General features: G+C 39.4%; 1 long non-coding RNA gene and 1 other non-coding gene across 2 annotated transcripts in view; both read left to right on the forward strand.

The window, feature by feature from the left end:
- The window catches only part of LOC122487926, an 85,675-nt gene that overhangs the window by 49,667 nt on the left and 9,942 nt on the right, over window positions 1-26,066 (forward strand). The window contains exon 2 of the long non-coding RNA XR_006298506.1: window positions 11,712-11,827. This is a non-coding gene — a long non-coding RNA (uncharacterized LOC122487926). The remainder of the gene's footprint in view (window positions 1-11,711; window positions 11,828-26,066) is intronic.
- On the forward strand, window positions 4,431-4,621 carry LOC122488867. The gene has a single exon (XR_006298778.1). It is a non-coding gene; the product is annotated as a U2 spliceosomal RNA (small nuclear RNA).

The raw sequence follows: 26,066 nt of genomic DNA on the forward strand, positions 1-26,066 counted from the left end.
TCTTTGTATTTATGGTAAATTTAGATTGGATGCCAGATACTGTGAATTTTATTTTGTTGGCTGCTGAATATTTTTATATTCATTTAAATATTCTTGTGCTATGTTCTAGGATGCAGTTAAGTTACTTGGAAACAGCTTGAACATTTTGGGTCTTGCTTTTTTAATTGTATTATGTGTGACCAGAGCATCATTTTGACCTCATGTCTAATGTAATATTTTTGAGTATTTTATCCAGTGTTCCATGAATGATGTGACTTTTCAATCTGGCTGGTGATAATGGGCACTGGTCCTTGTCCTGAGAGGCCACTGGGTATTGTTCCTTTAATTCCCTGGTCCCCCAGAAAGTTTCCCCAAATGAATGTGCTGAATATCAGGGAGACTGTCTGGAGACTTTGAAGGTTCTCTTTGTGCTGTTCTTTCTGCAGACTCCATCTGCCTTGTTTTTCCTAGGCTCTAAGCTCTATCTCCTCAATTCAGAAAGTCTGATGGGCTCTGCCTGATTTCTCCCTCCCTGTTAGAGGCCTGGAAACTCTCAAGGCATGCAAATGAGACAATTTTGAATCTCACCTTATTTATTTCCTGTCTCTCAGGGATCACTGTCCTTTGTCGACTGATATCCAGTGTCTTGAAACCATTGTTTCATATATTTTATTTTCCCCATTTTCTTTTTTTTAAGTTGTTTTGTTATTCTATTTTAGTTGGAAGCTGAAGTCCCCTTTTTAGCATTTTTAAAGATACTGTCTCATTGTCCTGTGGCTACCCGTGTTTCTGATGAGAAGTCAGAGTCATCCCCCTTATTGTTCTTGTGTGTGTGATCAGTTTTCCCCTTTTGGTGGTCTTAAATATTTCTTTATTTTTGGTCTTCAACTGTCTTACTATCATGTGCCCAGGTATGGTCTTCATTGTACTTGTACTGTTTTGGTTTGCTCAGCTGTTTGGATCTGTGCATTGATACTTTTCACCAAATTTGGGGAAATTTCAATGATTATTTCTTCAATCTCTTTCTCTCCTATTCTTGTGATACTCTAATTGTATGCCTGTTAAACATCTTTCTACTGACCCACAGTAGACTAAGGTACTGTTCCTTGTTTGTTTGCTTGTTTTTTTAAGGTGCTGTTCATTTTAAAAAATTAAGATTTATCTTTGTTCTTCAGTTTGGGTGATTTCTACTGACTTATCTTCAAGCTCACTGATCCCTTTGTTTCCAATGTCCAATTTTCTCCTAAGCTCATCCAGTGAGTTATGTATTTCATATATTTTATTTGTCAGCTCTTGAATGTCAATTCACTCTTTTTTATAGTTTTATTATCTCTAGTGATATTCTGTATTCACTCATTCTATTCATCATATCCTTTAACTCTTTGAGCATGTTTATAATAGCATGTTAAGAGTACTTCTATGATAATTTCAGCATCCACATCATTCTGACAGACTACTTTTAACTGAATTTTTTTTTTCACTTCGGGTCATACTTTTTTTCCCTTATTTGTATTATAGCAGGGTTTTTTTTTAATGTTTATTTTTGAAAGAGTGTGAGAGCGTGAGGGAGGGAGGGGCAAACAGAGAGGGAGACACAGAATCCAAAGCAGGCTCCAGGCTCTGAGCTGTCAGCACAGAGCCCGACATGGGTTCAGTCCCATGAACTGCAAGATCATGACCTGAGCCGAAGTCAGATGCTTAACTGACTAAGACACACAGTCACCCCCATTATAGTGGTTTTTAAAAATGTATACTGGATGTCATGGGTGAAACATAATTTATGGATTATGCTATTTTCTTTACTGAATTTTGAGTTTTTCTGGATGACAGTTAATTCATAGTGATCCCTTAGATCTTGTAGAGAGGTGGTTCTCAACCAGGAGTAATTTCTCCCACCCTAGGAAACATTTGGCAATGTATGGAGATATTTTTGGTTGTCACAACTTGGAGATGATGATGGTATATGGTGAATAGAGATCAGGAATGCTTCTGAACATTTTATAGTTCACAGATAAAGCACCCCACAGCAAAGAAAGATCTGATCCAATATTTCGATAGTCCTGAGGTTGAGAAACACTATTGTGGTTGTTTTAGACATTGTTAGAAAGGATATAGTACAGTTTTTTTCCCTGTTAGAGCATCTCCCTTATTCTAGGGCACAGTTCTTATTTCTAATGTGTGGCCTTTGTGGAATCTTCACTAAATGCCCAAGGTACTAAGTGAAGTCTCTCTGTTCCACTGTGACTGACTAGAACTCTAAATTCTCACAGCACTTTATAACCTCTTATATCTTCATTGAGGAATCACTTCAGCAACTGTTCTCTGGATGGACTCAATGAGTTTTACCCTGCTCAAGTGCAGCCTAGTGCTTGGCCAAAGTCATGAAGGGCACCTCCATACAGAGTTCTGGGGATCCAACTTTTTGCATCTTGCCCATCTCAAGTCTCTTTCTCTTTAAATTCTAGCCTTTTAAGCAACCCTAAATTCCAAAGTTTGTCTCCTCTGGCTAATGAGACCACCACTTTCTGTACTTCAGAAAGTACCCTAGATAGAAATATGGGGTCAATATGAAGCTCACCCTACATGTTTCTGTGACCCTTCTGTCAAGGATCATAGCCCTGTATAGTTCGTTGTCCAGTGCTTGAAAATAATTGCCTCATATACTCTGTAAAGTTTTATAGTTGCAGTGAGAATATTTCCCATACCAGTCATTCAATCATGGCCAGAGTTAGATATTTCATACTGGAATTGAATGTCAACTCTAAATCTTAGGTTTCCTTATCATTCTTTGAGATGAACAAGATATTCTTTTAATCAGAAGTAATTCTTTGGTAATAGATGAAGATATAATTGTAGCTTCCTTCTCTAGAAAATACTAGAGAGGAACATTTCTGATCTACCTTCTTATTCCATTCTCCAAGGCCATTTAAATGCTGGCTAATGAGAACACACAAGCAATGCCTTCTTTTTACTGATGATAATTATAGCTATCTTATATTGTGTGCTTTCTATTGCCAGGCACTGTGCCAGTAGATTTACATACACTTTATTTTATTTAATGTTCACAGCAGCCCTATTTCTTCTGTTTTACTTATAAGGGAACTGAGGCTCTGCGAGGTTAAGTAACTGGCTCAAGTTTGTAGAGCTAGTGAAGTGACAGAGCTGAAACAAAGGCTTAAGTTTGTCTGACTCTAAAGCCTTAAATGTATATCAGAGCAGGCTAAATGATGTTCCAAACAACCCCTAAGTCTCAGTGGCTAACCACAGTAACGGTTTGTGAAAGTGTTCTTCTCCTTCCCAACACATTCCAATATGGGTTTGTTGGAAATGTCTCCTCATGCCATCCTTCCTGCCTGTGGCCCCATCATTCCCTGGGGACTTGGTGTTCTCTGCTCCTCTACTTCCTCAGAAGACAAAAAAGAGAATGTAGAGGATCAAGCTGGAGGATTTTCAGGCTGGTAAGTGGTCATTTGTGATCACATGCAGTTGGGCAGAAGTCAGTTACAGAATCCGTCTCGAGGCCAGGAAATATAATCTGGCTATGTCCTCAGGAAAAAAAGAGACTGGGTTTTGGTGAAGAACCAGCCAGTCCTACCATATTATATTAACCCAGATTCTCCCCTAAGTTGCTAGTTGGGAAGCATTTATACACCTTGCTCTAAATGCAGTTTTTCTAATATGTGGAATTTAAGAAGCAAAACAAATGAACGCAGGGGGGAAAAAAAGAGAGGCAAACCAGGAAACAGACTCTTAACTGTAGAGAACAAACTGATGATTACTGGAGGAGAGGTGGGGGAGGGGAATGGGGATGGTGATGGAGATTAAGGAGGGTACTTGTGAGGAGCACTGGGTGTTGTATGTAAATGATGAATCACTAAATTCTGTACCTGAAACTAATATTGCAGTGTATGTTAACTAGCTGTAATTTAAGTAAGGACTTAGGAAAAAAATAAAATACTTGTATCTTTAAAAAATAAATAAATGCCATTTTTCTAGGCTGGGGCTTGGTTTAGTATCACACATTATCATCCTTGAGGTTAGTGAAGTTAACACAAATCATGTCCTGAGACAAGTAGGATCTTCAGAGATCATGTATCATATTGTCCCTCAGAGGGGCAATCATAACTATCGATATCCCCAATTTTAAGGGATACATTTTTATTCTTTATTTTTAATACTTTAATCTATAGATGGTATCTACATTATTTTAGTTAGGGCACTACACTTGCTCTCCCATCATTCCCTCCTGTCATATGCTGCTTCGACCTGGGCTACTGAGGATTCAATGCCTTGTTTTCTTGGTCTTTCTTTCCTTGTCCATGTGTCAGGATTTCAGAATGGTATCTTCCAGTGAAAGCTGAGAGTCTATAAATACAAAATGGGTGTCAGGAACTTTCTAACTGTCGTGAAAGCAACATCAGTGCTAAATTAACAGCCAAAAAATAATCACCATTGCTTCTCAGCCTTTTGGCTAGGATCAAGTATAGTATTTGTTCATACCAGTTTAATATCTGGTATGTCCTCTGTCCTAGGACAATATATTAAGTGGATTTTTGGAGCAGGGAGATGGAACAGGAGCTGGCTCTGTACACACCATGCATCAACCTGGTATCATTATACTTCTAGGAAAGGTGCACCCTGTGGGGTTAAAAACCATGAATTTGAGGAAGACACTTCCAGAAAGGATGTGTAGGGTCCTTTGGGAAATGGCAGCAACACAAGGGACACCAACAGTTAACTTAGAAGCAAATTGGCAAAGCCTTTGGTCAGGTTGCTTTGCTCAGTCCTCCTTTCTTTTGATTTGAGTACATCTAAACCATCTGTTTGTTTGGAGTATTTGAGCAAGTTCCCTGAATTTCATTCCAACTGCATCTGCCCTAAACCTGGACCTTCTTTGCCCTCCTGATGACAACACATCTAACATTTCACTGTCTTTAATATCTTTCCTCCTCATTCATCCTGCAGAGGACTGCCATTATCTTTAGGTCTTATTCTTGCTCAGACACTTTTGGAACCAGTGGCACATTTCTTTCTTCAAATCACAGCTCTACCTTATATCTCTAACTTTGTGTCTGGGTTCTTCCCTCATTCACCCCCTGATCCAGTCAGACTGGTGACCTTTGTGTTCTAGAACTTGTTCCATACTGTTTCGCATCCATGCCCTTATAAATGGAGTTCCCAGCATCTGGGAACCTCTCATCTCTCCTCCTCAAAGTCCTAGCCAGTTTTCAGGGCCCAAGTGAAAATTGATCTCTTTTCTGAAGTCTGTACCCATGTTTCTGGTTAAATAAATCTCTCTCTTTCCTGTGTTTGTGTAGCACTTTGTACTGCTCACAGTCTGCTTTGTGTCTCATCTTCTCTGCTGGGCCACAAGAGCCTAGGGAGCAGATGTTTTGTGAACCTTCCTATCCACCTCCTGTAGTGCCCAGCATCACACCTTGCTCAGCAAAGATGCTTAGAAATGCTTATTGGACAAAATTAAAAGCAGACTGTGACATCAACTGTACAAAGACCTTTTTCTCAAATTAATCTGGAAACTAAAAATAGACTATCCTCAAAATGATTAGATAACATACTTGAGATAAACTACTTATATACAACCTAAAAGTGCATTTAGATGGACTCTCTTTAAAAAAACAAGACAGAAACAATCCCTTCAAAAAGTTAATTTTCTAAATAGGTCTATAGTATTTTTTTTAATGTTTCTTTTTGAGAGAGAAAGAGAGAGACAGAGCATGAGTGGGGGAGGGGCAGTGAGAGAGGGAGGCACAAAATCTGAAGGCTTCAGGTTCTGAGTTGTCAGCATAGAGCCCAACATGGGGCTCGAACTCACAAACTGCGAGATCATGACTTGAGCCCAAGTTGGACACTCAACCTACTGAGCCACCCGGGCGCCCCTATGGTATCTTTTAATGGTCTGCATTTTTCAAAGATAACATTAAATGCTCTAATCAGGTAGGGAGAAAGATTGGAAATATCCCCATAAGATGTATTCCGATTTCCAGTTTCCAAAAAGGCATCTGAAATGATGGGTATTGAGTGTGCCCGGGATGGCGCTACTGCTGTTGACTTCTTTGGCAATGTCCTAGATACAGTTCTGCTCGTAGGTTGGCTCTGCCCAGGAGAAGCACAACTTTTGTTGGAAAGCACAACTGCTGGTGCAGCATCGAAACAAGTCGTCTATACGAGAGAGATCCTTCAGAGAGGATGTGTATCTTCATCAAAATTCTAACTGCATTGAAACTGTCACTCAAGGAGTTAACATCTGTGAAGAATAAAAAATGCAATGGAGAGGTTTCAGGCAAAGCATGGGGAGCCTGATAAAATTATCAGTGAATTAAATTCAGACAGATGGCTTTAGAAAGAAATGAAGTACACAAACCTTATGTAGAGTATAATGACTCTCACTCTGACAGGGGCTTTGTCAACAGGGTAAGCACTTTTTTTTTTTTTAAACTGGATTTTAAAGCAGTTGGAAGTCAAATTCTTCTCCTTTTCTGAGGTGTTATTTAGTACTTAAACAACAAAAACAACAATGGTTTGTAAAGCCACCCGGATAGCCTCAGACTCTGAAGCTCCGGGAGGAGCTGCACAGCGTGATAGAAGGCAGAGGGTAGGCGTCACTACTGCTGCTGCTTCTTACTCTCCTCAGACTCCCTGCCCACATCAATAGGTCCTTGGCAGCTAAAATATTTCTACAGAACAGAGGCCAATCATTAGCTCTGCTTACAACAGCAGGATACCAAGGGAAGCTTCCAGCCATTAAACACACACATGCAGACGAAAGACACAAATACACTGATTTCTGCCTTTTAAAATTTCAGTTTTTACCATTGTTTTTGGTTGAATTAAAAAAAAATAGCTCTTAGAGCACCCCACTTAATACTATCATTTTACATTTAGACAAAAATGGTGCGAAAATAATACGTTATTTCTCTCTCAGAAATTCTTTTTCCTTATGGTTTTTATGTTATCTTCATGCATTTGGCCCCAGGAGCCCCCTCTTTCAGGTGACTGGCCCCAGCATATTCATGTTTGGACACCAAAGGCCGGGCTGCTTCTTAGCAATGGACTTTGCCTTTGTTCCAGACCAGATGTTCTGTTTCTCCCTGGTAACAGTTTGCATTGTGGTACCTTATTATACGGTGCTCTCTGGAACTGGTGCCAGGGTAGCCTCCAAATCAGCCAAGAGCAGCGCTGAATCAATGAGACAGCTGGCAGCCTCCCGAGGGAGGGAACGTTTTTACCTTTTTGATTCATGCAGTCTCCGCTAGTTCAGATCCAGGATGCCATGAATGATTTTTCTTAGCGACAGGTGAGAACAAAAAAGCTTTGTAAACCTAATTCAATAGAAGCTGGAGACTCGGTGTGCTATTGATTAAAGGGAGAAGACGATGAAGAGGAAGTGTACACACAGTCCAGTTGCATTTTCCCCATAATCGACTTCTGTGCTCTGGCCTGTGTTGGAGCTGTCAGCTTTGCCGGGAGGAGAGGCTTGAAAATCAAGAGTATTGTGTCTGTTGACCTCGGGTTAGGATTTTAATCATGTCTCTAAGATTGCATATTATCTACAAAAACAAGAAGATTACTCCTTTTTTTTTCATTTTTCTAGCTATAAAATTCACTGATCTATTGCTAACTTTGCTAAAAATTTAAGGTGACTTTAATGGGCTTGTTGACATCATCCAGGCTTAATGTTTGGGATGTGTTTATTTATTAGGGCTATGGATTGGGGTAAATATCATCCACATTTACACCCAAGGATTACAACTCAGTGTGAGTTCTTGCCCTAGGTCCTACACATCAGCACACTTATTGAGTGAACAAGAATGCTAGTCCTACCCTACTGTGTCTCCCACTGCTCTGTAAAAGCAGGCCAGTTCTTGAGCCATTGTAATCAGAGGACCATTAGATGAGATGCCACAGTACCTGAGATCTCTAGTCCCAGTGTGGTGGAGAGGAGAAAATGAGACAGTAACAGAAGTCAGAGACCCTGTAGTACATCATCCCCATCAATCATGGCAGACGTGTTGGCAACATGATGGATGACACCCAAACACTGACCTTGGTGGGTCAGCCTTTGTCACATAAGTAACAGAATAAGTCAACACAGTGGGTCTACCTACCATCAAATAGGAGCGATAAGCTGTGACTACAGCAGAGGGAAAATGAACATTAGTGTCAAATGTTGTCTATATTTCTGAGCCAGAAGTAGCTGGTATCTTATTGTTCAGGCATTGAATTGGATGGGATATTTTAGGAAGGAGAAAAAAATCAATGTTATCAAGGCATGCTTGTAGCATTATGAGTTTTCCTCTTAACTAAGCTATTAAATAAGACAGTAGTGAGTCTGTACAGTATACATTCTTATAGAGTGAAAACTATTATAACATAGATGACTTTAAACCTGAATATTGGCTCATATACATGCAGTTCAACACTTAATTGGTGACAGATGGTTTGGCTTGGGGATAGACATAATTTAGTCTGGGAATTCTGGTGACTTTCCCATGGTAGTCTTAGAATTTGTCTCTCTAACAATCTTCCAAAGTTTCACAGTTATAAATGACCTACCCCAAACCCCTTCTCTGAGTTTAAATATTCCTTGATTGGTCATAGAAAGTAAGGAGAAATTCTCAATAATGAGCAGCAGGACATGTGGAGGGCTTGACAGCTACTGAAGATAAAAGAATTGGCAAAGAGATTATGATACACTTGCTTTTCATAGGAGTGAGGTTGGAATAGATTGAAGCAAGACCTGCCCATTTGTTTTCCAGATGGCTTTGTGCCATGTTGTAAGAAATTCAGTCAGCTTTATCATTGAGAATCACTTCCCTAACCTAGTGGAATCACTGAAAATCCTGTCTCATCTCTTTTGAAATCAATATTAAAAAATCAAGAGACCCAGATATCGAGTGCTTGTCTCCCCTTCAAAGTCAAAAACTCAGGTTGGCGTCCTGAGGCATCCAGTCAAGGGGAGCCAGTCAGGTGGTACATTTACTTTTAGGGTCAGAACTTGCATATATCCAATCCAGTTAGTTCGAGTTGGCATGTACTTTTCTTGAAACATCTGTGTGCTTACCACTGTGCCAGCCATCAGTAAAGAGTTTTTTGTTTTTTTGTGTGTGTTTAGAGAGAGAGAGAGAGAGAGAGAGAGAGTAAGTGGGGGAGAGGCGCGGGGGTGGGGTAGAGAGAGAGAGAGAGAGAGAGAGAGTCAGAGAGAGAGAGAGAATCTTAAGCAGACTTCACACTTAGCACGGAGCCTGATGTGGGGCTCAGTCCCATGATCCTGAGATCATGACCTGAGCTGAAATCAAGAGTTGGACACTCAGTCAACTGAGCCACCCACATGCCCCTAAAAAGAGGCTATTTTAAGGCAAGCAAATAAAACATTATTTATCATAACAGGTCTTATAAGCTTTTGGAACTTTAAGAGGTCGGTAAAAACTGAAAATGCGTATGAAGTCAGGAAGGATTTAGGGAGAAAAGGGGCAATATTATATGCATACTAGCTTTATTAAGGAAAAGAAATCTAGGGGTGTTTCAGAGTTAACCTTCCTGCTTTTGAGATTGGTATCAGGGAGGATGAACATATCTTCTCATGGATGACCTGATGATATAAGCTATTTGTCTGATCCAGAAAGCCATTTCTTATGTTCTCCAGCTCTTGCAATTGGAATAGACACTGAGCAGCCAAAACATGTGGATGGATTGTGTTTGGCTGTGTGGACTGTTGTCTAGAGAGAGAAGATAAGGCATAAGTGCTGATGGTATTCTGGATGTGTTTCTTTCCCTTCTGGGTGAAAGCCAAAGATGCTAGTAGGCTGAAAACTGAGTTGTCTTGGTAATCTTTCCTATTCTTCTTAACTGCAGGATTTACAAGACACTGCTCTTTGGGTCTAGGTATCATTTTGGGATCATATCATCATAATTCTATGAGTATGTGCTGGGAGGGCAAAGTTGCAGAGCAATTGCTCAGCTGTGCTGGGGAAGGAGGCAATTACCAGCACACATTTTAGCCCCACTTGTCAGAGTGAGTTTCACCCAGGCACAAGGGGAGCATTAACTTGGGCAGTGTACCTTTTAGGAGGCTTAATTTAGTTTTTTCTTCCCTTTAATTGTGTGATTTCAGTATTTTAGCCACAATCCCTAGGCTGTAAGAACCTTTAAACAGCTCTTTATTATGAAGCAGGACATGGGTTTTTGAAGAAGAATGAACAGGGAACTGCATAATTTATAGGAAAACTGCATGATAGACTTTTTCTTTACAAAGAACATTGGGGTTACATTGGCACTAGCCAAATACCTTTTTAATGAATAGTCAGTAATCAGCAGCAGCTACAGTAAATGCTTGAATTTTTTCCTTTTATGTGCTATGAGTCCATAAATTAAGCATCTGATTCTGATTGCTGTCATGAATACACACGCTTTTTGCCACCCACCCCCACCGCTCAGATCCCCTGCATCAGTTCATGCTCAGTTTAGAGCAGTGTGAAAAATGGAGGGCAAATCTCTTTTAATATGTTCAATTTTCATCCACTTTAAATACTGTGATGGAAAAAGGATGTTGACAATACACTCCACTTTCTTTTTTGGATCTAGATCCCAGTTTGGGTTTTAAGACAGCAGTATTATGTTCTAGACTGTAAGAAAAAGAGTTTATACACTCTTTTTTTAAATATATATTCAAGAGCCATTAAAATAAATTTAATTGCCAAGGTATCCTTTTTTTTTTTTAAGCAGAGCTTTATCTGAATTGTAAGCTTTCCATTTGTTCATTCCTCTAAGATTTTGCACATGCTATTTTCATCACTTGGAATGTATCCTCCTTTTTTCTATTCTCTGCTTCTCAATATTTCTAAATTTAACAAAACCCCAAACAAATGCTTCAGGAAATTATTCTTTTCTAATGTCATCTGCAGCCAATCATCTTCACTTCCCTCTCAGTGGTTCCTTAGCTTCTGTGAAGTTAATGTGAACAGATGGTTATTAATTTATAACCAAGATCCTGTCTGAAAGTTTAAGAATATTTTTTAAAAATCTAAACATTTTTTCTAATTTCAACAATGTCATCTGTGGTAGTTATGGCTCCAAGCCAAGCAACAAAGTCTATTTATCCCAAAGTATGGATTAAGTACAAATATTTAAAAAGTATCATCAGAAAATATTATTGTAATATTGACAATAAAATAAAATCTTAGAGCTTCCTGTGTTCCAGGTACTGTTTTAAGTCCCTTACAAGTGCTAATTCATTTACTTTTCACAAAATTCCTGCAAGGCAAGTACTATGATTTTGCTTATTTTACAGAGGTGGAAACTGAGGCACAAGAGTAACTTCTCAAGTTTGCAGAGCTAAGTGGTAGAGCTGAAATTCAAGTCCAGGAGTATTCAGAAGATAACTTTGGGGCCCTGTTAAGTGCTTTAGTTAGCAAGAAGAAAAACAACTTCATAAATGTGGGTTCTGATAGTTTCCTCAAAGGCCCACTAGATGGCAGTGTTGTCTGATACAGCTCTGTGACTAAAGGGGCTTAGCCAGGACCTAGGGTTTATAGGGGGAAGTGAATGTGAGAAATATGTGTGGAGTGTTTATTATTCAATTGCCATAACTTGTAGAATGCCTTATTAATGGTTGTAACTTGCTGTTATACTTAACTTTTTTTGAGTTTATGTTTTTTCTCTAGCTCAGTAAATTATAGTATTTTAAGGACAGAGAATATTGTTTCTTTCCACAGCTCCTGCAACTGAGTTTCTCATACTTGGAAAATGGCAGAAGTCTTTCCTACAGAGTGCAGAAGTAAACCTTGCCATGGGAGAAACAGCTTCCTGATCAAGATATTTCCTCAGCCAGGTAAGTTTCTTACTGCACCTCAGGTAGTGATTTGAACACCATATTCATGCAGTTAGTATTGTTGAATACATGTCATACGACATTTGGAACCTTGACTTTTGCATAAGTACAGTGATTTTGTAGTTTAAGTGTGAAAAGTATCCCTTGTGTCATTCCGTTAGCTGAAGAGAGTGACTTTTGCTGCTCTCTTTTGTATTTCACTGTGACTGCCTGAGGAGGGAGTGACAGGGAATATGGAGGAAGCCCAGGAGGAGACTTGGGTAGGATGTGAACACTGTGGAGAAGTGAGGTGTTTAGCTTTGCATTAGGTAAGCAGAATTTCAACAAGTCAGGATCAGCAAATTTGTGCGATGTTCTGGTAAGCCACTTCCCTTCTGCAGCCCACTCATTAATTTTCGGAAGCCTGACAGAATGGCTAAAAGGATGATCAATTTCAAGTGTCACTCCTGGCGTGTTTTTAGCCTTATGTAAAAGGAGTTCCTGACAAGTAACCCTGTTAGTGCCCTCAGAATGTCTCCTATTATTAAATATTGGGAATAAGCTGAAATAATGAAATGAGCTTTTTTTTTTTTTTTTTTTTTTTTTTTTTTTTTTTTTTTTTTGGTCACCAGTGTGGTTGGTCTAGGAGATGATGAGATTAGTGTCTATTACTGACTATTAGGTGGGCTTACCTAAGACTCAAACCAGCAAAACCTTGAGAGAAATGAACACATTTCAAGGAGAACTACTTTTCTTTAGTGGATTTGTTTGGAACAAATGGTTTGTCTCTACTCATTTTGCAAGTGATTGCATAACATTGTTACCTAGCAGATAAAATCCTCCTTCTCTTCCTCCTCCTCCCTGAGAAATTTTATTCTAATATGTTGCTTTAATCCTGGGTAGGTAACTGGTGTTATCTGGGCCGCTGAGCTGCCCCTGAGAGAGTCATGGGTGGCACTGTGGGTGTCTCTCTACCAGAGGGACACAGTGCCTTTCTCTCCTTGTGTTTGCTTCTCTCTTTTTCCTCACTCACTCAGGTATTTTCTTTTTTCCCTTCTTTCCTGGATGTCACATTTGCTTCCTTTTCCTTTTGATAACACCTTCTATCCTTAAATCTTTAGGCCACGTCATAGATGATGTTGGACATTTTGATGCCTGTTGGCACTAAAGCATTTGCTGATGCTGGTCTTAATTCCTTTTATATCCTAATATTTGGTGAACTAATTTTATTTCCAATGTGCTTGGTGAAAAAAAGGAAAGTTATTGCAGAACCCAGTTGCAGAATTTCTACTGCAAAGATGTAGAAAATTCTAAGAAAGATAAAGCCTTAAGGTGAGACAAACATTGCATGACCCTGTATGTGAATAGGTAGTGGCAAATGTGAGTGCCTGCTCACAGGAGCCAGGTACTTAAAGCAAGTAAATGACATAGACCTAGTAAGAATGGAAAAGAATGGAAGAACATGTAAGCCATTCAAGGGGGTGGGGGGCAGCTGCTGTTCAAGTCTGAAGCTTCTGCCCTTAACAATGTGCAATCTACATGACTTTAACTTGGGGTGATGCTAACTAATCTCTATATATCTGTATGTATGTGCATGTGTGTGTGTGTGTGTGTGTGCGTGTGTGTGTGTGTGTGTGTGTGTGTGTGTGTGTATATATATATATATATATATAGTTCTGGGGAGGAAAAAGATAGAGAGGGTGCCTGGGTGCTCAGTCAGTTGAGCATCCAGCTTTGGCTCAATTCATGGGACTTTGAGCCCTGCATCAGGCTTGCTGCTATCAGCACAGAGCCTGCTTCGGATCCTCTGTCCCCCACTCTCTGCCCCTCCCTCATTCATGGTTTTTTTTTTCTCTCTCTATCTCTCTCAAAAATAAAAATAAACATTAAAAAACAGAAAGAAAGAAAGATAGGGAGAAGGAAAGAAAGAAAAAGAAAAAAAAACCTGTCTGCAGGCCTAGAATATCCCTAGGCAGCTTATTTGTGACTCCTGCTATAAATACTATGAATTCTAGAGATAGATTATTGTAATTTTGTTACACCTGGGAATCTTAATGTTACCACAGTGTTCTGACAGAAGTTTTAGCACAGTTTTCTGGATGAATGTTCACCCACTCAATTAAAACTCTGTAACTCATCAGAATGTGAAATTCTGAACTAAGACTGGAAACAGTAAACTGACTAATTAAACAACATCACTTACTGTTAAAATACGAAGAGTTATTAATTTATAAAGCTAATTGGATTGGAATCCAGCTAAACTTAAACCAGAGTTACATTCTAATTGCTCTTTTACTTTAGAAAATATCAAAGACCAGGAGATGATATTTTTATGGTGACAGTTCTTAACAATCCATGCAGGTCTTCAATAGAAGCCTTTATTAGAGGAATGGTATTTGAAAGAATAAAGTGTAACAGGCTAACTTTATGGAGTTGACTCAGACTGCATTAGAAAAAAAATAATTTATAAAGAATGTTAAAAAACACAGCCTTAATTCCATATGTACTAGTATCTAATACTCTCATAATGTATTTTTTAAAAATTTTGTTTTCTGGAATGTTGTCTGAAATACAGATTTTACAAACCGAGTTGTTTTCAATACTTTGAACCAGTTACGAATTGTTTCCTTTGTGTTAATAGAGCTGTCAGGCTGTTTGTACTCATGTTGCCTTTGATGTCTATCAAGAATGGACACCCAAAGAGAAGGCTGGGAGGCCTGTTTGACGCAGCCCTCCTGTAGATGCAAAGTGACTGACTTTCCCAAGTGGAAGAGCGTATACAGACAGTGTGACAGGAGTAGAGGATGCTCTGTCTTCTGGGGCAAACGCCCACTGATATTTGAGCATTGCACTGTGAACAATTCTGTTCAGACATGTTTCTCAGATGTTTGCCTCAGATTGCAGGGGCTTTTCCTTTTGTAACCCAGGTTACAATAACCTTAGAGACCCCTATGAGTCCTTTCAGGTTTCCTGCTCGATGAGTTTCCTCTAGCTGTTAGCCAGCCTTCTGAAACTGTGTGGCCTGCCAAGCTTCTTGGGAATCCTGACCACATCCACTGTACCTTACAGTCCTGTCAGGAAGTGTCAACTGCAGTTTAATCCCCAATACCGAGGACGGTCAAAATGCTAATCCCCACCCACTGTGGGCTCCCAGGAGCGGTGCTGAGTCCTTACACAGGACGCTGGAGGCCTGTACGTGTCAAGGTTTGTCTCCTGTCGCAGCTGCCTGCGGAATCCTGAACCCTGCCTTGTGGCCACAGCTGTGGAAAGTCAGGCCCCGCAGGGCATCCCCACTTCCCAGCTCAACACTGCTGCTTGCCTTGCACGCAGATGCCTCTCAGGGCAGGTGACTTTTACCTCCTTGGGCTCTGTCATTCATGCATTCCACCTGGTGACCTTTCCTTCATGTCTCTTTACTGGGTGCCCATTTACGGGTGCAAACAGTGTCTCATTACCAGCTCCCTCGCTTTGTCATTTGCCAGCTTTGTGTCAGGCTGCGGTCTGTCAGCAGCCTGACACTCTCAGTTCAAAACCAATACTCCTGCTCATTGTTGCCCGCACATGTCTCCTCTCTCGCCTCTGTCTGCCATTGGACGGAGCCTCAATGCCATGCTCAAGGTGCCATTGTGTGGTATAAAGGAAGACAGGGTTAGGAGACACTCTGAACTCAATCACTTGTCAAAGATTATGTCTTTATGAGGCACTTTTAATTAGGCTTTGCTATTTGGTTTCTAGCTTTTCCCTACATCCCTCTCACCCTTCTTATCACTTATCCACATGCCCACCAGAGAGAACTGTAATAACAATGAAATGGGATTTTAACTTGAACAACTATAGGACTTGAAAGGTGAAGGTCGGGGCAATAGCAATGCAATGAGTAGGAAGAACAAACAATTACAATTCAGTTGCCACCCATATACCTCTGTGGGGAAGACGATAAACAATCATAAGGCTCCTTTAAGGTTTTGCACAAGACAAGAAATCATCTACTTTGTTTTATGTAAGGCACGTTGCTCCTGAAGCTGCTTGGTCTTGTCATATGACTATACTTTCTTCTCTTCAAATGTTTCATTTCTCTCTCTCTTTTTTTTCTTACTGGATGTAGAAACCCTTTTCCTACCATAATGGCATTGAATTGTGTAGAACTGCATTTTGTTGACAGTACAAAAGAATATAATCTGGCTTGTTGTGTAAGCCAATACGTGTATGATGTGCCTACATTTCTACCTGGACTTCTGTTTCTGTGAGCAATGAGTGAGCACACACACACACACACACACAGCTCCATAACAATCTCTTGTCATATATGCCTAGATGGTAATGTTTTATGTAAATAAAGTCTCTAATTAATTTTTATGACCCATGCAGGCTTCTGCAATTCCTTTTCTCAACACCAATGTGTACAGAGTTAGCATAATATTAAAGTTCTTTTATCAATTTTTATTCTTTAATCTGCTATCCTATTTCTAATTGGTTAACAGCTTAAAAGTATATTTTTTTCTTTTGAAATATTTTTTTCCCCTTAAACTGGAAAATTTTATAATTAGGTGGTGTGATAAAATCAGTAAAACAAAAAAAGACTCTCTCAAGATTTAACTTCCTGTGTGCTATCTTTGGACAGCGACTTTGCAAGGTGCCTGAGAATGCATGGCCTGAGAATTTGTTTGGACTGCACTTTTTTCAATAATTGAAGTAATAGTTCATGTGTGGATGCAGATTATAAAGTTCTGTAATAGTTCCCATTTGTTCATATTTTTATTCTTGCTGCCAACATCTGCTTTATTTTCTGAATGCATTTGTAAGTACTCTCTAGAAGCTATATGAGAATTTAACCTTCTCTCTTCCAGAAGATGAGGAAATACTAACAGATGAGGCTTTAAGGCATCTTTTTGCATCTTCCCCTATTCCCCCCAAACTGTGAATTTTATCCTATTTTGGTTTTATGATCCACACAGAGTAAGGACATAATTTCGTTCATATTACCTCAGTCAGGTATGTGTACCAACAGGCATGTACTTTTTACACTGAGAGGAATTCTCACTGTTCATTGCAGAGAACTTCTTTTTAAAATTTACTGGTAGTAGGATTTTTATTATATTTTAGTCTGGAAACAGAAGCATTCATTCCTCTGGGGTCTTTTTCTGTGTGTGGAGCCAAAGAAAGTCTCTAGAAGTCAGGAGCTGTGTCTTCTCTTTGTGTTGTTATGGGTAAATTGTAGAGGTTTCTCGTTACAGATTGTGCACTTGGCATCCTCTTACAGGCGCAACAGACCTTTCCACTTAGTTACAGGATGTGTTTCTGAAGACAAATTAAATCTTTTCCACTGAGAGCAGAGAGATCTTTTCTTTTTCCTCAGCCAGAAAAGATCTGGTTAGCTTATGTTAATAACAGAATCCCCCATATTATGGCATAACTCTCCCTGCACACCGTCTGAAATGCTGCTCATGTGATTGGGTGTAATCAGGAAGTGGGTGGTATGATTAAATAGGCCTAATTTATGTTGGGGGTAGCTTGGAGCTAGAAGCTTCAGAAAATATGTATAAGAACTTCTCACATTTTGTTACTTTAATTAAACAGTTTAAAATGCACATTTCCCAAGAATTTGATATCCTACCCCACCCAATAATATTCTATGTTGTAAATACATTGGATTCTCATAATCAGAAATTCTTGATAAATTTTACACCAACTGCCAGGAGAATAGTGTAGTTAAAGAATCCAGAGGGTGAGGTTGAAACAAGGTCAAATTAGAGGCAAAGACCTGGTGTGATCATCCCTATACATGTCTTAGGTTGGGTGCCTCAGAAGCAGGTCCCCAAGATGAGGATTAGTGTATGAGTGATTTTCTAAAGAAATGCACCCTGGCCAAACACAGGAAGTGAAGGAACTAAGGGTGTGATTCTGTGCTGAGATCCAGAGGAGACTGGCTTTGGTCTATACCACATGGAAATATTTGAGGCAAGAAAACTGGGCTTCTCTAATCCTGTGCTCCACGAATCACTAGCTAAATATTCTGACGGTGAAGCAAGCTAGTAGCTTGAGGGCTGTATGCCACAGAAGAGTAACAAGTGTTATCCAATAGAGGTTAAGGCACACTGCAGCCAGAAGAGGCTACAGAAATAGCAAAGGGCAAGTAGGCAGAGCATAACACAACTACATACTATAATTCCTGTGGAAGCTGGTTTGAGCTCCAGAGTACCACCTGGGTGTTTCCTCAAAGGCCAGTTGTTTTCCCTTTAGTTAAGCCCACTAGGATATGAGACCATTAACAGGAAGCTTGGGTACTAAATAGGAGAGAGATTCTGGAGCCTACTTCAATCTACTTGCCAGGTCTGATTGTGCACATCTCTTCCTAACTCCTAGCTCAGTGATGCACTGGTAACTTGCAGTCAACTATGGTGGCAGTGTTTCCATATGGATATTTGAAATCACCACATATTAGGGCTTAACTGGGGGCAGGTAGGGAGCAAAGCCAGTTGTAAAATGATTACCATCATACCACTCTGATGGCAAGCAAAAGTGTTAATAGAGAAAAGAAATTGTTAAAAGTGCACATTTATTCTATTAAATACACCAAATAACGTGTACATTAAATAATATTAAATGATTTATATGAAAACATTTTGTAGTAATCAAGTGCTATACAAATGTAATTGTTGAAATTGCCTATTACAACATAAGAAACATACAACACTTCTCTCCAGAGCATCTAAAGTGGCAAAATACTGTAAAAATAATTGTGACAAGGTGATTCTTTAGTTGTTCTGATCTAATTGTTGCTGCTATCAGGCAAAAGCTATCCCAGAAGAGAGTTTACTTATCACTTTATTCTTTTATTCCTTTTCCCAAGGTGCCTAGTTAATTGCCTTATGACTCATGTCTTATAGAAAATGTTTTATTGGGAGAGGTCACCACATAAATGCGTAATACTCTCTTTTCTGGTGGATATTGTGAGGAAAATAGACTAGTCCAATAGAAAGAAGCCACAACAAAAAACCCCAAGAATTTCCAGTCTGCCTGAACATTTTAGTATATGGGCTGCCGAAGCAAGCACTGCCTGAAGATTTTAAAGGAACACAGTGCTCTTCAAACTTTTAAAAAACTCAGAAAACTCAGAAACTTTTTTAAGTGCTGTGTCATGAAATCTTGTTTGCGGGATGCAAGCGTCACTTCAGTTCATTTTGTAGCCACCAGTGTGCCATGGCTAGTACCCAGGCTCTGGGGAAGGCAGTGAAGAAAATTGCCCTGAAAAGATAGTCATACCCCTCTCCCATTCCAGAAAGGCATTGAGTCCTATTTGATAGCTGAGGTTTTGAAAGTTCAAGTATGGTAGGCAGAATCATATCCTACCTGCCAAAGGTTGTTTATATCCTAATTCTGAAACGTGGGAACATGTTATTTTACATAACAAAAGGGGCTTTGCAGATAAGATTAAGTCAAGGATTTTGAGTTGGAGAGATTGTCCTGGACCATCTGGATTCATCTAATGTAATTACAGCCCTTATAAGACAAATTCAGGAGGGTCAGAGCCAGAGGAGTGATAAGGAAGCAGAGGTCTGAGTGATTGGTGGGGGTGATGAGCCAAGGATGTGGCCTGTAGAAGTGGGGGGGAGGGGGCAGGGAGACAAGGAAGGAAAATCTCCCCCAGGGCCTCCAGAATGAGCACAGCCTGGCCAACATCTGTTTTAGACTATTGCCCTTCAGAAGTGCAAGGTGATAAATTTGTGTTGTTTTAAGCACTAAGTTTGTGATACTTTTTACAGTGGCAATGGGAAACAAATACACCAAGGTTCTAGGCCCCAATATCTCCTCTGAAAGTACCCTTTAGTCCTCCTTTTTCATAGTGCTGTTTAGTGATTCCCATGAGCTAAGCAGGGACAGTAATAAATGCAGCTCCAGAGAGGAATGCTACACATGACTTTTAATGAGCTCAAAAAACTTTTCTACATTGATTCATTTATCCCAACAGATTTTTTTTATTAGAAAGGATTTTATTCTAACTTAGCATACAAAAACATTAATAGTTTCTAATATATGAAGTCTTTTCAAATTTTATTATCTTCCTGCTAACCTGATTTTTACAAGATAAGCATTTTCTATTATAAATGAATTAGGTATTCATTATAGAAAATTGGAAATAGAAGGAAAAAGAAAAAGCATCCATTTTCCCATTATCAGAGAAAACCATTCAATGTTTTTTCTTCCAGTGTTTTATGCACACTTTTTATGTTTATTGTACTTATTTACGTAATAACATTTTGCATCCTGCTATTTTCACTTAATACTATATAAATATTCACTGTATGCTTGTGAACTTATTGTGACTATAATTTTTTTTTTTCTGTTCTCCAATTTGGATTGTTGAATAAACCCAAACCCAGTAAAGGTTCTTGGATACAAATATAAAAAAAAATATCAACTCTGGCAAATGGAAACAGAAAAGCATATTATATTGAAAGGGTAATTTGGGTGACTTATGGAACTAATGGGCAGACTGGAGAATCAAGGGAGATGAGATGTAGCCAAGGTCACATTGCCTAGGACACTTAGGATCCTGGTCATTGGGCTCTCTTTTCTGACTGTGCCATCTTTAAGAAATTATTTTTTAAGTGTTTTTATTTATTTATTTTTAGAGAGATAGAGAGAGGGCTCAAGTAGGGGAGGAGCAGAGAGGGAGAGGGAGAGAAGGAGAGAGAGAGAGAGAGAGAGAGAGAGAGAGAGAGAGAGAGAGAATACCAAGCAGGTTCGTAGCTGACAGCACAGAGCTTGAGGCAGGGCTTGATACCATGAACCTGTGCCGACATCATGAGTCAGATACTCAACTGACTGAGCCACCCAGGCACCCTTGACTGTGCAATCTTTAAATGTTGCCTCCAATACACAAAGAGGCCCAAGAAACCTGTCTGTGTGGTAGGAGGCTCCCTGCATAGCATAGAAACCTTGGAAAGAATATTCTGATATTACCCTCCTTAAATTATCAGGTTTTTATATTTTTAAGGGATTTAAATGCCACTTTGTGATATGTAGGTATCTACCCAAGGTTTCTAGGATAAATTCTGTCTTGGTTTACAGAACGTATTAAGATATCATCTCTATAAGGGACAGACATGGTATCTTGTGGAAGGATGTGATGTTCAAAAAAATTTTTGGTACCAAATTACAGCATGGAGCTAGCGATTTCCTAAGATTCTGAGGCAGGATGGTAAAATATACTATGCACCTTGCCAGATTGTAGCAAACTGCTTCTGGACTTTTCTGGTTTTAGTGATACAGAGAGAGAAAAACATTTTTTAAAAATTGAAAGCCACATACTAGATACCCAAATCTGTATTTATTTGCTTCAGGAAGAACAACACAACTGGAAGAGCACTTTCACATAGTGCAATCAATTGATTAAGTGAGCATGTTGTCACTACCTTCAATTCCCTGAGACCCTAATGTCTTCTGCGTGGGCTAAACTGAAAGGTTAAATGGAATTTTCCATTTTTTGTTCCACAAATATGTATTCAGTGCCTAATCAGTGCCACATCTATTCTACACCTTTGAGATATGTAGGTGAACAAAACAAAGGTTCCTGCCATCATGTAGCTTATATTCTAGTGGGAATCACCTCCTCTACATTTTTCATGTTTGGAGGAAGACACTCATCCTGAAGATTTACCCAAGTAGCCCTCCCTGCTTTATGGTCCTCACTTTCTACACTTGTCCTCAACATGGGTGGTACCACCTTCAGGGACATTTTGAAAATTTGTGGACACACTTTTGACTGCTCCATGATTGATCAGTGCTACCAGATTCAGCAGACGAGGGCCGGGAATGTTAGTCACCCTGCACACAAGGCAGACTTCTGCAAGAGAGCATTGTCCTACCCCTGCACAAATTGCAAATGATACTCCAGATATTCTAATAGCCTAATTGTGTTGAGGTGAACACAAGTTTTCAAAATCACATCAATGATGGCAATGCTGCTTCTGTGTCTTGAGTTGCCACATGACATACATATGTCACCCTTCATTGACAGATGTAACATTCACAGTGATTCTTTGTATGGGGCAAGTATCTGACTAATCTATTATGACTTCCAATGCAATCATGCATTAATTATAAATTAATTTCCTTTTATTTCTTCTTCATATTATAGGTAGGCCATTCTGGTTGTTATGTATGTATGTATGTATGTGTGTGTGTGTGTGTAGATTGGTTATATTTATGAATTTCATTCCAGGGAAGTAAAGCAGGCTTTTAAAAATATTTTACAGGGACCCTGGGTGGTTCAGGCAGTTAAGTGTCTGACTTCGGCTCAGGTCATGATGTCACAGTTTGTGGGTTTGAGCCCCGCATCGGACTGTCTGCTGTCAGCACAGAGCCTGCTTTGGATCCTCTGTCCTCCTCTCTTTTTCCCCCTCCCCTGCTCATGCCCTTCCTCTTTTTCTGTCTCTCTCTGTCTAAAATAAATACACATTAAAATTTTTAAAAATGTTTCTCAAGTTTTATTGACTTGAGATTCACCACTTCACTAGCTCTACAAATCAAGGAGCCAGGAAGAGGAATCTGTCAGCTGATAAGTTGGCAATGGTATACCAGAATATAGGGAAATAACTCATGTTATTGTGTTATTTATTGTGTTATTATACCCATAATATTTTGGGGGTTCCACCAGGGCTATGTTGATATGCTCTTTGTTTGGAATTTATCAATATTTATCAGAAGACCCAATAAGCCCCTATCTAACAGCTGAACTCCAGTGGTACTCTGAATAGCCAAGATTCAAAGTGAACCTTAGCATGTGACCATAAGTCCCCAGTGCCACAGGTTCTGTTTGAAGGCTAGGGGAAGGGTTCATAGAAAGTGCTTGTATTGAGTCCTCCTCAAGGACACCCCTCTTCCCCTCCAGTTAAGAAGCTCTTCGTCCATGAGGTATTGAGATCGTTGATGCTTATAGCTCAGATTAGGCCTCTCTTCACCAGCCTGGAGTCTTAACCAGTTACACAAACTAGGTAGCACTTTGGTGATCTGCTGGTACACTTTGGTGCTGTAGACTTCATGGTCAGTTGTTCTCTGTCAGAGAGAACAGCTGCAAGTCAGCCACTCCAGTTTTCACTCTGGCCCTCCTTTTTGTTTGTGGCAGCCACTCTTATCTTGTGTTAGGTGGTTCGGCAGTGCTTCTGAATCTCTGACATCTCAGGATCCTTCCATCCTCAGGGAGTTCAGGGGGTCTGTTTTGCTGCAGTGCCTCCCTCAGTATCCTGGTCTTAGTCAAGAGCCATTTAAAGTACTTTTCAGAGATATTAACACTCTCCTCACCAACGTATTTCTCACGGCCTTGATGAATGGTGTCAGAGCCACTTGACTGCTATAGAGGATGGGTGGTGGTAGATGAGTTGCATATGATAGTTCATCCCATCATTCGTATTTCATGAGCTATAGTATATAGTATATATAGTATATATATATGGTTTATAAACAGTATATATATATATATATATATATATATATATATATATATATATGGTTTATAAACAGTATATAGTCCTGTTTATAAACCAAGTTTGTTTGTTTGTTTGTTTTCTGGCATCTCATTTAGTGTTGCCCTCTGTTATGTCTTAAGTTTCAGGAAAAGCCTCCCAACACCAATTAAAACAACTTGTAACTGCTTGAATTCATTTCTCAGATCTACAGTCTCTGGTGAATGTACTTGTGCTGAGTACACTTGTTTGAAAAACTTCAGAATTCTTTCTACACATATTCCCCAGATTTTTCTGACTTAAAATTGTACATTCCAGCAATCCTTTTGGTGTAGAAACCTTTCCTGCAAGTGTTTGACTTTGTAATTTTATTTCCAAAACATGCTGGGATCTGACACTAGTTATAAGACTAGTGGTAGGGAGAAGCAAGGGATAAAGAGAAATGGATTTTTTTCTTGCAAAACAGCTTCTTTATATGAGGTTATTAGAGGGCCTTCTCATTCATCACACAAGAGTGGCAGTTGACTGTTCAAAGTACTTAGAGACCTCCAAATCTTCCCTCGCGTATGAGTCAGTTTAAGTTGCTATGACAAAATACCATACACTGAGTGGCTTAAACAACAGGAATTTATTTCTTACAGTTCTGGAGGCTGGAAATCTAAGACCAGAATGCTAGCTGATTTGGTTCCCAGGTGAAGGCTTTCTTCCTGGCTTGCAGACAGCTGCCTTCTTGCTGTTTCTTCACAATGGCAGAGAGACAGCAAGCCCTCTCGTCTCTCTTTCTGTAAGGGCACTAATTCCATTGTTGAAGACACCATTCTCATGAACTCATCCAAAATTAATTACCCCCCCCCCAAAGGCCCCATCTCCAAATACTATCACACTAGGGATCAGAACTTCAACATATGAGTTTTGGCAAGAAATGATTCAGTCCATAGCACCATATATCCTCAGTATAATTTTCAAAGTCCAGTTACTTTCCAACGAATGTTCTAGCTTTCACATCCAACGAATGTTCTAGCTTTCACATGTGACACATGGTGAACATATGAATTTAAATGGATTTAAATTTAACATATAAGATGTGACTCAGGGGCACCTGGGTGCCTCAGTTGGTTAAGCATCCAACTCCTGATTTCAGCTCAGGTCGTGATCTCATGGTCAAACCCCACATTGGGCTCTGTGCTGGGTGTGCAGCCTACTTAAAAAAATAATGTGATTCAGTAATTCCCAGAATAAACATTCTCAATTATTATAGATTTCCAACTGTCCCCTAGTGTGACTTTGTGCCACACTTTCAATATTCAAAATTCCAGGTATGGGTATCTGACTGATTGAGCCTGTGTTGCAGGCACATGCCCACTTGTCTTCCACAGGGGAGGCGAGGCCTGGAAGTCTTTACCTCTTGGGATTTCCCCTAAATTGAAGGGATGTTCAGGTGCTAAATCGCAATTGTTTTCTATAAAGATGTTCAGATATTTTTCTTCAGTGTTCTGGCTATTTTAAATGACACTGATAAACAGCATAGTTTTCAGTTATTTCCTAGAGAGATTCTCCAAAGTAAAGTTGGGGGGGGGTCAAAGATTTTATTTAAAAAATGTAGGATGTTTGATATATACTGTCAAATTGTTTTTTTAAAATTTGGTACCAATTTGTTCTTACTCCAGCAGTGTTTGAGTGATCCTGTTTCACTGTGTTGTCTCTCCCACTGACCTCAGACATTTCCTTTTCTGTCAACAGTCCATTATTTTTTGCTTGACATCAACTTTTTGTCTTTTAAAGAAACTTAGCATTTCCCATGCCAAAAAAGAAAAAAAGAAAAGAATAAAAGAAAAACAGAAGAAAATAAAAACCCTCCTCAAGCCAAATAATACTCATGTAAATTTACTCTTGGCAGAGCTACTCACAGCATCAGACCAATTTTGATATTTCTAGATTTTCCAGATTGAGCCAAGGTACACCCTTGCCATCTCTTTATGTCTTTCTTGGTACCACTATTATTATTATTATTATTATTATTATTATTATTATTATTGTTATTATTTTAGGATGATTAAAAGTTATGAAATATTCTTTCTTTTAGATTGTATGGGTTTTGTATCTGAGGAGATGCCTCTCATAGCCAATATTAGGAGCACCTGCTAAGTGCCTGCTGTATGTACAGTGTCATGGAAGACACAGCAATGGATGGAGATGCTAATTGGATTCAGTAACAGGATGGCTTTTCATTTCCAGATGTTTTTTTATAACCCTGTTTTCATCAAGGTCTTTGTTCATCCATGTATGGTGGGCTTGGCCATCTCCCTTAAGCCTGTGTCCAAGCCTTAAACTGTCAAAACCCTTTATAAAATCCATCGGTGAAACTCTCCAGCCCTAGTACCCTTTCCCCTGTGGAGTCATTCTCTATTCTGCTTCTGGTTGTTCCTTACACCCTTCTCTTCTCCAACACATCTCTACCCATCAGCCCCACCCTTTTTAGGACAGCTCCTCAGTGTTTCCAAGAAAATGAGTAAAGGTTCCTAATGAAGCATATTTGATTATATATTTTTGTTGACCATTAACCTCTTCTTTGAAGAAATTAAACATACTTCCCACTGTGAGAGACTTTCACATACTACGTTCCTGACATACTACATCATTTTGCTTTAGCAGTGCCTCAGGGTCAGGCCTGCTTTCACTTTTCTGTCTCCTGACATGGATAAGACAGCCCTGCATGTGATCCCAGTGCTTTCTGGGGCCTCCTGCCCCAGGAGGACATGCTCATTGATGATGATTCTTGTATGCCCTTGGACAGA

This window comes from Prionailurus bengalensis, chromosome A2, assembly GCF_016509475.1.
Source record: "Prionailurus bengalensis isolate Pbe53 chromosome A2, Fcat_Pben_1.1_paternal_pri, whole genome shotgun sequence".
In the NCBI taxonomy this organism is placed as follows: domain Eukaryota; kingdom Metazoa; phylum Chordata; class Mammalia; order Carnivora; family Felidae; genus Prionailurus; species Prionailurus bengalensis.